Genomic DNA, 12,537 nt, shown 5'->3' on the forward strand with positions numbered 1-12,537 from the left:
ATTATCAATTTCATGCAACATTCAGGTTTAGTTAAATTGATGCTTATTTAAGCTGAAAGTCACAATAAAAGCTTTAAAACACTCATGGGTAGTAGTTATGATATTTCTCACTAGTTCAAAAGATAAGAACATACTGATAAACCAAGACACATCGACGTAAAGTATGAGGGATACTTTTTGTGTCTCCCTGTAAGGTATGCTTGGTAGGGTGCGTTCGATTTGAATATGTAAGTACACCCATCTTTGTCTGATGGTACCTATAATTGAATATGCTTACGAAATAACCAGGTTATGTTGTTTTAAGTTTACGTTATTTCTTTCCAATTATTTTCAATGTCACTTGTTCCATCAGGCACTAAACAGAAATTTAATTCGACTTTGGGTGCAATGGAGCTGTTGTCAGCAAAGTTTTTTTATATCAGTTGTGAATATGCTACGTATTTACCTTCAAAATGTAATATAATTAGTTTATTCCAATGATTAATAACGTAATATTGTTATATATTTAGCATTATTTGCCAAAAATACAGATAGTACAATTTTTTTTTCAAACTAACTCAAGGAAACGTATCACCAAACAATGGCGGCCAAAGTGGACCGAACCAAAACAGTATAAGTTCTACAGGTAGATCTACAGTACTATATCGCGGCGGCCTAGAATATGGCAGTTGCGGCTTTCAATGAAGTTTTACCTCCTGAACTAGAATTTTAAGTAAATATTTATTCGGAAGAGTGTAATTAACCCCCGGGGGCCAGTACTAAACACAGAAATACATTGGACGCCCCAATCCCTAGTGGCTCTCGTATCCGCGGTTACGTTCCTTGCAGTCCGTGCGGAACTATGCTGTAGAATTACCACCTCCCGATGTTACTTAAGACTACCCATCCCTATTTTTCATATTTTTACGTATTCTAGGCCTTGTTAGTTTGACCCTAGGCCTAATATATTTCCAGACAAACTTGAGGACAGAGAATGGTGACGATAAAGTAATTTTGAAGTGAATAATAGACCATTACAATCAATAAATACTGTAATGGTGCTGGACTTTGATGGACACCCTGTAGACAGGTATTCCTAGGGTATACGTAGTTTTTTTTTTTTTTTTTTTTTTTTTTTTTTTTTAACGCATCAAAACAATGAATTTCTTCTCAATACTACATCCTAACCTGCTCAAATGCATGGCTAATAAAAGGGAAAAGGTATCATTTCCTAGCCATTTTTGCAAGGGTTTTTGTAATTATTTTTTGCATGGTTTTTTTTCCTAGCCATTTTTGCATGGATTTTTTTATAGCCATTCTTGCATGGTTTTTTCTTAACCATTTTTTAATGGTTTTTTCATGGCCATTTTTGCATGAAACACCCAAAATGGTTTTTCATCCAAAAACGGTTAGCTGGAATCTTCAAAAATGGCCGGCTGGAGTCTTCCGAAAAATTACCAAGTATGTTTATATACTTAATTCACTGGTATTTCCATATAAGCATTCCGCATCGTTCGTCCCCGCGAATACGGAAGCCACCAGGAATTGGGGCGTAAAGTGTATTTTGCCGTGTTTAGTACGAGCCCCTGGGGGTTAATTACAGTCGTCCGAATAAATATTACTTAAAATTCTTGTTCAGGAGGTAAAACTGTATAGAAAAACCGCAACTGCCATAGTCTAGATCTACCTAATTTCCATAAACTGGCAGTAAATAAGTATCTGGAACGTCCTGACCTAATCTAGTCTTTCTTTCCTAACCTGACTCAGCTCGCCATGCTCGGTCTGGTTACTGTCTTGTCAGGTGTATTTTAAGATGAAAAATTAGTTATCTTTATGACGCTTTGTATGTAACGTGGAACTATTTATCAAGATGGAAGCTGGCCAGCTAAACTTAGGTTTTACCTACATTAATGTTGAGACCTTCTGTACATTCATTTAGTTTTAATGTATTCTATTGTGTTGGTCTTTTCCAAGGTAACAATGAATATTGTAAGATGAATTGAGATTTTTTCAAGAGAATATATTATTATTATAAATGATATCCTAGGTCACAGATGAAAAGCACTAAACTAAAGACATTGTATCTAAGTCGTCACTTGCTCAGCCTCATAGGCCTGTATTATATACTCAGTTATCAACTTTTATGAAATGGCACCGTGGAAAAGGTACAAATGACTTCAAGAGAAGTTTAAAGTTAATAAAGTCAATTGTTTTATTGGCCTAGTGACAAGTCGTACCAAGTTACAAACCTAATTGCATTTGTTTGTTTGTTTGTATGGTGTTTTTACGTTGCATGGAACCAGTGGTTATTCAGCAACGGGACCAACGGCTTTACGTGACTTCCGAACCACGTCGAGAGTGACTTCTATCTCCAGAAATGCACATTTCTCACACGTCAATAGAATGCCCGAGAATCGAACTCGAGACCACCGACTAGGTGGCAGGCCAAGACCATACCGATCACGCCACTGAGCCGCTTCTAATTGCATTTGGATTCTTGTTCATGTATCCCGTTTGGATCTTTCTGAATTGCTGCAAAATTCTTAAGTCAAATTACTTGTATCCCGTTCAAAGGGGCTAATTTATTTTTTTTAAAAGCAGTTGTGTTAAAGTACAAGTGTACATAGTCACATAATATATTCCTGTTATTGCAGTGGACGTGATATTGGACTTGGCCTAGTTAGCTTATGGCATTGGCAAGATGGATTATTTACTGGAACTGTAAAGACCTCTTAACAGGTAATTATATACTTGTCCATATTAAATTTGGAAGTGAAGTATGTCATGGTTCATGAAGCCAACTGTACATAATTTATGCTAATGTGATAGATAATTTATGTTTTTATGTAAGCCATGCAATGGTACTAGAAAACTAATCAGTATTTTTTTCCCATAGATTGGCACAGGTATCAATAGATTTTCTTTCTGGAATCTTAAGTCTGTTATTTTCTAGTGTGTTGTTTGTTTTTTGTTTTTTTTTAATATCCAGCAGAACATAGCCACATTTTATTGGCATCTTACATTTATATAGATATAAATGTATATTCAGAACAGCTCTTGAGTTATGCATAGTCTTGCTTATAGTTGCTAGCAGAGTATAGTCCCATTAGTCTTGAGGGCATTCTTATAGAATTCTTTACAGCTTACAGGATACAGTAACTCATGTTACTTAATGTTTTCAATTGCAGAGCGCTGTAGCATAACCATGCGTGTGTCCATAATGGAATATTTCTCTCTCCCTCTCATCCAAACTCCAGTTTCAGTTAGAAAACCTTTCGACACCCATGCCTTCCTTCACGATGTCTCCTTGGATGGACTAACCAGTCTTTGAGACATCCTAATCCTTGTAACTCCTTGCTGTATTGTGGCAGAGCTAAGAGAAGTCTCGACAAAATCCAACTTGGTCTCCAAACAGCAGCAGTAACATGCCTTCACAAATCATAGATGCATCAGGAACCATCTTTACGTCATCTGAGCAGTGAATGGTATGATTCTTTCAGTTTTAGTTTTATCTGATGGTTCTGTTTCAGAAATCTTGAAGCGCTTTGGTTTTTTTTTTTTTTTAATCATAGGAAATTATAATTTGAGTGGTTTTAGCTGCTGGATGAATACTGATTTTTAATTGACTCAGAGGTGATAGGGACGTTTTCTATGATTTTTAACGAGACCTTTAATTGCTGCATTGATAATTTATGATCTTGATCATTGAAAACCGGCAATCTTTCTGAGAGAGTGACCCCCACGGGTTTTAACCCGGTATTGTATCCACCTTTGCTGCGATTCTAGTACAAGCCCGTTGGGGTTTACCATGAAAACAAACAAAAAGGCTGTAAATATCGTAAAGATAATGAATGACCACCAAGGAATATTAGTCCAAGGTAACAACCCACGAGAACCCTTGGAGGTCACTATCTGAGAAAGATCCAAAACAAGTTACGTATATCCCGTCACATAAAATTTACCTGAAAATTTTTTGGGTAAAATTGACTTGAAACTGATTGATGTTGACTTAACCTTTCTGTTCTTCCATCCCCACAGGTTCACTACAAAATACTGGATGAAGAATGAAAATAAACAAATACTCAGGATAAAGGTTCTTTAATGCTAACAGATGTTGTGACATATAGAGCTACATTCATAGATTTAGCTTTTAAATATAGTCTTCTAAAACTATATATTTTTCTTTTTAAGGGCATTCAGCCATTATTCTTCTAAAAGGCTGTTTTCTAGGTTGTAAATTAGCCTCTGATCTCACACTTTTGTATTTTTACTCTCAAAGATGAGGTATTTTTTTCCAAAAATATTCCACTTTTCTAGTGACATAGTAATGTTCCCTTTAAAACTTGAAATTATAGATTTCATTTACATTTGTCACCATATTTTTTTCTTAGTTTTGAATTCAGATAATATTAATGCAATCAACAAAAAATGTTGAAGGTTGGGTGTTTAATGGGCTTTTGTACCTTGTGAGATATTGCCTCTTGCACTAAAGTTATGTGATTTTTTTGCAATAATTCAATTATGTTTAGCATTTACACAAGGAAAGGGCATGAATAAATTTTTTTTTGTAAACTTGTGGTTTACTTCTTATTAAATATTTGTAAAGCATTGTTTTTAAAGAAATTGAAATTTAAGCAATGTTGGGTGAACATTACCCTAAAAGATTTAATTCAGTTTTTATGTCTAAAAACCATGCTCTTTTTATATATGTACAGCTTAAATTTGTCTCATATTTAACTTGGCTTTGTAAATATAAGCAGGACACTCATATAATGTAATTATGGTAACATTTTCATTAGTACAGAACTACCTTACATATTTTTGAACTCAATACAGTATTTTAGTTATAATGAGAAAGACAATTAGTCCAGAGCCTAAAGTAGTTGATTTGAAATTGAAAGCAGTTGCCAATTCTTTATGGGAATCGGGATGTTACATTGTCTTTCCTATTTAAGAATAATGATTTAAGGTAACTGTTCTTTAATGAGGTGTCTTAACAAGGAATATGCAAACTCATTTTGTTTTTGAGAGTAATAAGTTTACCTTGGGGCCTAAGGAATATAGATTTCTATACGGATTTACCTCTTCTCACATGTAACAAATTCAAATCCAGTTGTAATCAGTATGTGAATGAGAACCGTAAAATGGCGCTTTGTATTTTTACTTTCAAAGATAAGTGTTTTTTTTTATTCCACTTTCCAGATAAGTAATACAATAATGTCCCCTTTAAGATTTTAAATTATAGATTTATTTGTCACCCTTTTCATAGTTCTAAATTCAGATGATAATGATAATGCAATCAACAAAAATGTAAGCTAGGGTGTTTTTCACATCAGCCTCTTCAAGGATTTTTATACCTTGTTTAATAGACTTTTTTACCTTGTGAAATATAGACTCTCCCATTAAGTGATCTGGTTGGTTGCTATAATCAGTTATGCATAGTATTTACACAAGGAAGGGCTATTAATTCACTTTAGAGAAGTGTTTTATAATAGCTTGTGGTTCACCTGTTACTAAATATTTGTAAAGCGTTGTTTACAAAGAAATTGACATTTTATTTTGAAATTTTAGACTGTCAGGATTTGTGTACAAAGTGCTAGCATGCAGTCAAACTATTTAAGTTCAGAACTCAAAAGTGTACGAAGTTTTTATTGGCCTGATACCATCTTTCTTTCATCAAAGTGAATGAGGTAGATAGAATATTTTGGGTTGAAGCTTGTGTCTGTAGTCTCTGAAGGTAACATAGGGTTTGGTAGTATATTTTCTGGTAAAAGATCTTTTAGAGTTGAATTTAGGTTCCTTTATCGTGTTTTTTAAGTAGAGCCCATGTACTGAAAGGTTCAAATTAACAACATAATAACAGAGTCAATTTTCTAAGGGATCATGCAAAAACTAAAGCAAAATTAATAAGTACTGTAAAGAGACAGATTAGCAAGGTAATAGCACATATTACCAAAGTTTTAGCTTAATCTTTTCCCTGAAATGACTGGAACAGCGAGGTTTCCAGCAATGTACTTGTTGTTTTAGATTTAGCTGATCGTATGCCAGCACAGGCTCTTGCTCATAGAGCAGCCCCTAACCAATGTACTTACCCTAAAAGTTTCAGAATAATGTGGATTGAAGAACCCCATTTTTGTAAAGAGTTGGATTAGAAATTTTGATATGCTGTGAAGATCAAATTATTTTCTTGTGGCTTAGTTTCAATTTACAAAGTTGGTAGGTTTATATATATTAAATTTTAATAGTAGGTGTGAGTGATCCTGCTTATATATTTTATTTACTGTGCTATAAGTTGGAAGTTTTAAGAGCCATCTGTTCATGTAACTGTAATTCCATTTCATGTTATTTGACCCAAGATCTTTTGTTTAACAGATGTAAAATGGAAAGAATAAAAAATAAAGATGGCCACTCCCTCATGTGCTACACGGCCAGGCAGTGCGGTCACTCCACCAGAGGCTTTGGATCCCCAGAATACACCTGAAAGGATTACGGATGTTTGAGAGGATTCTATCTCACCACAGTCCCCACTGAATTGACGTTTTCTGAATCATATGTCAAGGCATGGCTGGGCCTGTCTACTTTCATGCCAGTAAGACTTTTTCAGTTAGTAACCTCACAGTGTCGGCTATTTTCAGCTGTCTTGAGAGACCACATGGATGTCTTTGGTGAGAAGGTCAACAATCCCATATAATTCTGTCACATGCTTCGTGAATGTTGTACAACAGGTTGAACGAAGAAGTGATGATATATATCTGATTTATATGACCATTTATTTAATTTTCTAGAGAACACTACAATATTTGAATTTATAATCTGTCAAACCATGCACTTTCCATTGAAGACCTAAATCTGCTTCAGTTTAAATTGGCTTGGGATGCTGATAAATGGCTACTATGCACATCTTAGTAAATTTAGATTAGGTGCTAAGTGACCATAAGGGTGTGAACTAATATTTTTCTTGGAAACCATTATAAGATTTTAGGTACAAAGAAGTTGAGTTAGACCTCCATATTCATTGCGTAGTTAAAGGTTGGAAGGAAGTCTTTTTCCTCAGATTTTCAAAAGAAAAAGCGAATGATCAGGTTTATAACAAATATGTATACAGAATGGTTAAATTACGTAGAAACCCAGTGAGTAAATAGCTTTCTTTTAGCTCTTAATGAAATAGAAGTGGTATTTCTGACTTGTTTTAATGGTTAATTTTATTTGTTGTTTACATGATGTTGGACAAAGGAATGTATTTGGTTTATGACTTGAAAACTCATATGATTTTTGGTGATTCAGGTACAAGAATGCATATGTATTAGTATCAGGTAACTTGTGAGTTATGTGATTTAATAGTAAAATGCCTATTTAGACATTTATGTACATTGTAGTCACAGAGAAGAAAACCTTTTCGAGTATCATTAAGTAGAAATCACTGCCGGTGAGATTCATCCATAAATGTTGGTCGTACAAGTCACCGGGTGATTTGTATCAACTGTACATCGTAAGTGACCCTGTAATGTAAATCTGAATAGTTTTGTCGTGTAATCTTTGTGGATTTCTTTGGGCTTTGTCTCCTTCAGTAAACAGCTGGAAAGGTATTCAGACAGTAGTGTGGAACTCTTGTTGCAGTAAGTGTCACAGTTTTTCTGGTTGGCTAGTAACAAAATGAGCAATTCTGAAGTGATTCTTGTTGTGTGGTGTTGTCTAGACGTACTTGTTTCTTTGATGGTTTGTGGAACTTGGTTGTTTCTTGCAATGCAAGTATGATACTATCCTTGGATTGTTGGTGCTGTAATCGGAGAGGATTGTTTTCTTGCATTCATCATTTGCTTATTTTGTAGTTTTTGTACAAGGTAACATCAAATTCTTGCTTCCTTTACTGTGTTATTCCTACGAGATTGAATATCAAATTATTTTCCAAAAGTTTAGATAGTATTTAAATTAAATGAGTCCTCCCACCCACAGTAATACAAATCAAACAAAAGCCGAGAAGTCCAAATGATCTTGTGAGAGGAGATAAAACTTGGCATTGTAACCAAATAGGCGATAACCAGTTCAAGTACGTCAACAAAATTCAGAAGCCCAGACTTATATACTCATGCATTGCATCCCTGAGTTCCATTGGCTTATTATGATGGATCAAGGTCCAGTATATACCCAACAGTTTAGATGTGAATTGAAGTCCATCTGATGCTTTAAAAATGCTTTGACCTGCCCGTCCCAGGATACGTGGCGGGCCTGGCCCACCCGTCCAGGGACAGGTGGCGGGCCTCGCCCGCTCGTCACGGGACAAGTAGTGAGCCTCGACCGCCCATCGCGGGACACGTAGCGGGCCTCCCCCGCCCATCCTGGGACACGTGGCGGGACTCGCCCGCCCGTCCCGGGACACGTGGCGGACCTCGCCAACCCGTCCCAGGACACATGGCGGGCACCACCCGCCCGTCCCGGGAAACGTGGCGGGCACCGCCCGCCTGTCCCAGGACACGTGGTGGGCACCACCCGCCCGTCCCGAGACGCGTGGCGGGCCCCGCCCTCCAGTCCCAGGACACGTGACGGGCCCCGCCCGCCCATCCCAGGACGGATGTCAAGCCCCGCCCACCCATCCTGGGACGCGTGGCAAGCCCCGCCCGCCCATCCCGGGAAGTATGGTGGGGCCCTACCGCCCATCTAGTGCTGTATATCTTGAGTTGAAAAAATCTGGTATCAAGCCATTTCATGTTATCAGCAAGCCCAACATCACTCAGCAACAGAGAGAAGACTGTGCATGGTTTTGTGGTTCATTTCTTAAAGATTGGGATGAAGCCGACTTTCTTCATGTTGCCGCATCAGATGAATTCTTCATTTACACAGTCAGGAAGCCAAATCATAAAAATGACATCATTTGGGCTGCAAAGTTGGATGATATCAGCGATGACATGCGCTATCGCCAAGTTGTGAAATTTCCTAAATGTTTGGGAATTTTTCTCCGTTTCACAGCCAAACGGTTAAGGTGGATCATCAAAGAAAAAGGTCAGTCATGGAATGGCAAATACTTCAGAGAAACTGTGCTTACTGGTGGAGTATTTCCTTTCCTCAAAGATTCTGAAAATGTGTTGTCGGACAACGAAATGAGAAAACAGCATCTTCTCGTCCTATTAAAGAATCAACGTTACTGAAGAATTTTCGACATGGACGAATCTTTGTTGAACAACGAAACGAGAAAACAGCGTCTTCTCGTCTTGTTAAAGAATCAACGTAACTGAAGAATTTTCGACATGAATGAATCTTTGTCGGACAATGAAACTAGAAAACAGCGTCTTCTCATCCAGTTAAAGAATCAACGTTACTGAAGAATTTTCGACAAGAACGAATCTTTAGGTCGAACAACGAAACAAGAAAACAGCGTCTTCTCATACCGTTAAAGAATCTACGTTAATGAAGAATTTTCGCCAACGACGAATCTTTGTTGAACAACGAAACGAGAAAACAGCGTCTTCTCGTCTTGTTAAAGAATCAACGTTACTGAAGAATTTTCGACAAGGACGAATCTTAGTCGAACAACGAAACGAGAAAACAGTGTCTTCTTGTCCCGTTAAAGAATGAATGTTACTGAAAACTTTTCGACAAGGACGAATCTTTATCGAACAAAGAATCGAGAAAACAGCGTCTTCTCGTCCCGTTAAAGAATCAACATTACTGAATCATTTTCGACAAGGACGAATCTTTGTTGAATCTTTGTCGAACAGCGAAATGAGAATACAGCGTCTTCTGGTCCCGTTAAAAGAATCAACGTTGATGAAGAATTTTCGACAAGGACGAATCTTTGTCGAACAACGAAACGAGAAAACAGCGTCTTCTTGTCCCGTTAAGGAATCAACATTACTGAATAATTTTCGACAAGGACAAATCTTTGTCGAACAACGAAACGAGAAAACAGCGTCTTCTCGTCCCGTTAAAGAATCAATGTTACTGAAGAATTTTCTACATGGACGAATCTTTGTCGGACAACAAAACAAGAAAACAGCGTCTTCTCGTCCCGTTAAAGAATCAACGTTACTGAAGAATTTTCGACAAGGACGAATCTTTGTTGAACAACAAAACGAGAAAACAGTCGTCTCGTCCCATTAAAGAATAAATGTTACTGAAGAATTTTCGACATGAATGAATCTTTGTCGAACAACGAAACGAGAAAACAGCATCTTCTTGTCCCGTTAAAGAATTAATGTTACTGAAGAATTTTCGACAAGGACGAATCTTTGTCAGACAACGAAACGAGAAAACAGCGTCTTCTAGTCCCGTTAAAGAATCAACGTTACTGAAGAATTTTCGACATGAATGAATCTTTATCGAACAACGAAACGAGAAAACAGCATCTTCTTGTCCCGTTAAAGAATCAACGTTACTGAAGAATTTTCGACAAGGACGAATCTTTGTCGAACAACAAAACGAGAAAACAGCGTCTTCTTGTCCCATTAAAGAATCAAAGTTACTGAAGAATTTTCGACAAGGACAAATCTTTTTCGAACAACGAAACGAGAAAACAGCGTCACCTCATCCTGTTAAAGAATAAGCGTCACTGAAGAATTTTTGACAAGGACGAATCTTTGTCGAACAACGAAACAAGAAAACAGCGTCTTCTCGACCCATTAAATAATCAACGTTACCGAAGAATTTTCGACAAGGACGAATATTTGTCAGACTACGAAACGAGAAAACAGCGTCCTCTCGTCCCGTTAAATAATCAACGTTAATGAAGAATTTTCGACCAGGACGAATCTTTGTCGAACAACGAAACAAGAAAACAGTGTCTTCTCGTCCCGTTAAATAATCAACGTTACTGAAGAATTTTCGGCAAGGACGAATCTTTGTTGAACAATGAAACGAGAAAAAGCGTCTTCTCGTCCCGTTAAATAATCAACGTCAATGAAGAATTTTCAACAAGAACGAATCTTTAGGTTGAACAACAAAACAAGAAAACAGCGTTTTCTCATCCTGTTAAAGAATAAACGTCACTGAAGAATTTTCGACATGGACGAATCTTTGTCGAACAATGAAACGAGAAACAGTGTCTTTTCGTCCCTTTAAAGAATCAACGTTACTGAAGAATTTTCGACATGGACGAATCTTTGTCAAACAACGAAACGAGAAAACAGCGTCTTCTCGTCCCGTTAAAGAATCAACGTTACTGAAGAATTTTCGACATGGACGAATCTTTGTCGGACAACAAAACGAGAAAACAGTGTCTTCTCGTCCCGTTAAAGAATCAACGTTACTGAAGGAATTTTCGACATGGACGAATCTTTGTCGGACAACGAAACGAGAAAACAGCGTCTTCTAGTCCAGTTAAAGAATCAACGTTACTGAAGAATTTTCGACAAGGACGAATCTTTGTCGAACAACGAAACGAGAAAACAGAGTCTTCTCGTCCTGTTAAAGAATTAACGTTAATGAAGAATTTTCGACAAGAACGAATCTTTGTCGGACAACAAAACGAGAAAACAGCGTCTTCTAGTCCCGTTAAAAAATCAACGTTACTGAAGAATTTTCGACAAGGACTAATCTTTGTCGAATCAACGTTGATGAAGAATTTTCGACAAGGACGAATCTTTGTCGAACAACAAAACGAGAAAACAGCGTCTTCTCGTCCCGTTAAAGAATCAACGTTGATGAAGAATTTTCGACAAGGACGTATCTTTGTCGAACAACAAAACGAGAAAACAGCGTCTTCTCGTCCCGTTAAAGAATCAACGTTGATGAAGAATTTTTGACAAGGATGAATCTTTGTCGAACAACAAAACGAGAATACAGCGTCTTCTGGTCCCGTTAAAGAATCAACGTTGATGAAGAATTTTCGACAAGGACGAATCTTTGTCAAACAACAAAACGAGAAAACAGCGTCTTCTCGTCCCGTTAAAGAATCAACGTTACTGAAGAATTTTCGACAAGGACGAATCTTTGTCAAACAACAAAACGAGAAAACAGCGTCTTCTGGTCCCGTTAAAGAATCAACGTTGATGAAGAATTTTCGACCAGGGCGAATCTTTGTCGAACAACGAAACGAGAAAACAGAGTCAGTCAAGATTGATTGTGAAACACAACAGGTGAATTCGACAACGAAGCAAGCGATATCGGAAAAAGCAAAACGAACGAACTTACATAAGTGCGCTGGAGCTGAATTTTTTTTATTCTCTCCCTATAAGAGTCTCAATAAGAGTATAAAGATAAAAAAAAAATTTTTGTTTGATAGCTAGTAAATCTAAGTATTTTTTTACACTCGGTTGGTGATATATGTCTTTGAATACTTTTGTATTTGTGTTCCATTTATTTGAATAATTTTTTTTAACAGGCTGTGCACTTTGAGTTTAACTTAAAGAATTTTTTATGTATACTAGTATACTTTTGAATTAACAGTGCATGAAAAAAAAATTTTTTTTTTTTGAGGTACTGTTGTGCATAGTGAACTATACATATAATTTTTCTTTGAATATTATGTTGTGTATCATTTTATTTGACTAATTGTTGGTGATACTTTTATGCCCAATTTCACATATGATTTTTTGCTATTATGTAATGATGATAGCATATGTGAAT

General features: G+C 36.8%; 1 long non-coding RNA gene across 2 annotated transcripts; it reads left to right on the forward strand.

Moving 5' to 3' along the window:
* The first annotated feature begins 2,157 nt into the window (after nt 1-2,157).
* Nucleotides 2,158-12,288, forward strand: LOC135203748 (uncharacterized). 2 transcript variants are annotated; one of them, XR_010312013.1, is made up of 4 exons: nt 2,158-2,718; nt 3,237-3,464; nt 4,018-4,072; nt 6,352-12,288. It is a non-coding gene; the product is annotated as an uncharacterized LOC135203748 (long non-coding RNA). The 2 variants fall into 2 exon arrangements; XR_010312012.1 differs by having other exon boundaries at nt 4,018-12,288.
* The last annotated feature ends 249 nt before the right edge of the window (nt 12,289-12,537 follow it).

This window comes from Macrobrachium nipponense, chromosome 36 (assembly GCF_015104395.2).
Source record: "Macrobrachium nipponense isolate FS-2020 chromosome 36, ASM1510439v2, whole genome shotgun sequence".
In the NCBI taxonomy this organism is placed as follows: domain Eukaryota; kingdom Metazoa; phylum Arthropoda; class Malacostraca; order Decapoda; family Palaemonidae; genus Macrobrachium; species Macrobrachium nipponense.